The 2,393-nt window shown below is 39.1% G+C and overlaps 1 pseudogene; it reads right to left on the minus strand.

The window, feature by feature from the left end:
* Positions 1-528: 528 nt before the first annotated feature.
* Positions 529-1,875, minus strand: LOC134615549 (tubulin alpha-3 chain-like; annotated as a pseudogene).
* Between the last annotated feature and the right edge of the window lie 518 nt (positions 1,876-2,393).

A 2,393-nucleotide genomic window follows, 5' to 3' on the forward strand; every position in this document is an offset into this window, starting at 1 on the left:
TCTGACTGGTAATTTAATGGCTGCCGTAGGCATAAACAAAAGTTTATTAAAATTGCTTCTGAAGAGCAAAGTGCCTATATCCTTCTTGTTAGAATCCTTTCTTCGTTGCAGATCACATCCCTCAAATTGAAATAAGGCCTGTTTGACACACTTTTTTAATTTTGCCCCCCCCCCTCCCCCCTTTCACTCCCCCCCAAAAAATGATTTGTATTAATATTATTACAATCAGTAAATCCAACAATTAAGGCATGTGTGTTTTAATTACATGATAAAAATTAACCTCCCACATCTAATGTATGTTTAAAAGGGTTTCACATGGGGCCTTTAGACTGGGTTAATTTGTATGGGAAGTCTTTGTACTAATTTGCTTTCTGTGTAACTCCTTTTAAATTTGGTTTTAATTTTTTTTTTTTTTTTAAAGAAAACACATTTATGGATTCAATGAAAGTTCTGACTTCAATAGAATATGACATGTAGAGAGCCAGAAGTAGATTACATATTGCCCACAACGTTCACAAGGGTAGCATTTTAATATTCCTCCTCCTCTTCATCTCCAGCTTCAACAGATTCTGTTCCCACCGCTTCATAATCCTTTTCTAATGCAGCCATATCCTCTCTTGCCTCAGAGAACTCTCCTTCCTCCATTCCCTCTCCAACATACCAATGTACAAAGGCTCTCTTTGAATACATGAGGTCAAACTTATTATCTAACCTGGCCCAGGCCTCTGCAATGGCAGTTGTGTTACTCAGCATACATACAGCACGCTGAACTTTAGCCAAGTCTCCCCCTGGAACCACAGTTGGGGGCTGGTAGTTTATTCCCACTTTAAACCCAGTAGGACACCAATCTACAAACTGGATGCTCCTCCTGGTTTTAATTGCAGCTATTGCTACATTAACATCTTTGGGCACCACATCACCTCTGTATAGGAGGCAGCAAGCCATGTATTTACCACGTCACCACACATTTCACCATCTGATTTGAATATTCAAAGCATGCATTGGTGATTTCTGGAACAGACAGCTGTTCATGGTAAGCTTTCTCTGCCGATATAATGGGTGAATAAGTAACTAATGGGAAATTGATTCTAGGATATGGCACCAGGTTGGTTTGGAACTCTGATAGATCCACATTCAGTGCACCATCAAACCTTAGTGAGGCTGTAATTGAAGAAACTATTTGTGCAATTAGTCTGTTCAGATTGGTATAAGAAGGACGCTCAATGTCCAAGTTCCGATTGCAGATATCATAGATTGCCTCATTATCCACCATAAATGCACAGTCTGAATGTTCTAGAGTTGTGTGTGTTGTAAGGATGGAATTATAAGGTTCAACCACAGCAGTGGAAATCCTTGGCGCAGGATAGACCGAGAACTCAAGTTTGGACTTCTTGCCATAGTCAACAGAAAGATGCTCCATCAGCAGTGATGTGAATCCTGAACCTGTACCACCTCCAAAACTGTGAAAGACCAAGAATCCTTGAAGACCACTACATTGGTCAGCCATTTTTCGAATCCGGTCGAGAACTGAATCTATTAATTCTTTGCCAATTGTGTAATGACCACGAGCATAGTTGTTTGCTGCATCTTCCTTCCCTGTAATTAGTTGTTCAGGATGAAACAGCGATCAATATGTTCCTGTCCGAATCTCATCTATCACCGTTTCTTCCAAGTCAATAAGCACAGCTCTAGGCACATGTTTCCCTGACCCAGTCTCAAGAAAGTGCCAAAGGATGAATCCACCAATGACTCAGCCATTTCAGTCGAAAGGATGCCATCAGGCTGAAGTCTGTGTTCCAAGCAGTACAGCTCCCAGCAGGCATTTCCCATTTGGACTCCGGCTTGGCCAACGTGGACAGATATACATTCTATCATGACTACAACGAAATCTCAACAAAAGTCTATCCAAACAACACTAAAGCTAAAACTGATTTCATCAATTTGGTTTTAATTGACCATGTTTCAAATGGACTATGTAACCCAAGGGACACTGACCTCGATTGGGCGTAACTCCTATCATCTATATTGCTATATATGAGCAATAACAAAGACAAACTTGGCTAATGAATAATGTTAAGTTAGGCATTCATATAACTTCGCAGCGATCTCAAAAATATTTAATAACTTATTTTTTTTTTTCATTCTTTATTTTTGGTATGCAGCAGTGCCTGCATCACCACAACAGCGTCAGCAGGCTCAATTGTAATAACTTATCATTTTTAATAACTAGTACACTGAAAATAAAAACCGAAGTGTGAAAATAAATGGACTTAAAAAAATATATTATTTTTTTTCCCCCATACTTGACATCTTTTTTTTTTTTGCCAGTTTGTTAGAACCAAACCTTTTGCACCCTCAGCAGATAAAAAACTTTAGCAGAGAAAATTTCCAGT

This window comes from Pelobates fuscus, chromosome 6 (genome assembly GCF_036172605.1).
Source record: "Pelobates fuscus isolate aPelFus1 chromosome 6, aPelFus1.pri, whole genome shotgun sequence".
NCBI classification, from domain to species: domain Eukaryota; kingdom Metazoa; phylum Chordata; class Amphibia; order Anura; family Pelobatidae; genus Pelobates; species Pelobates fuscus.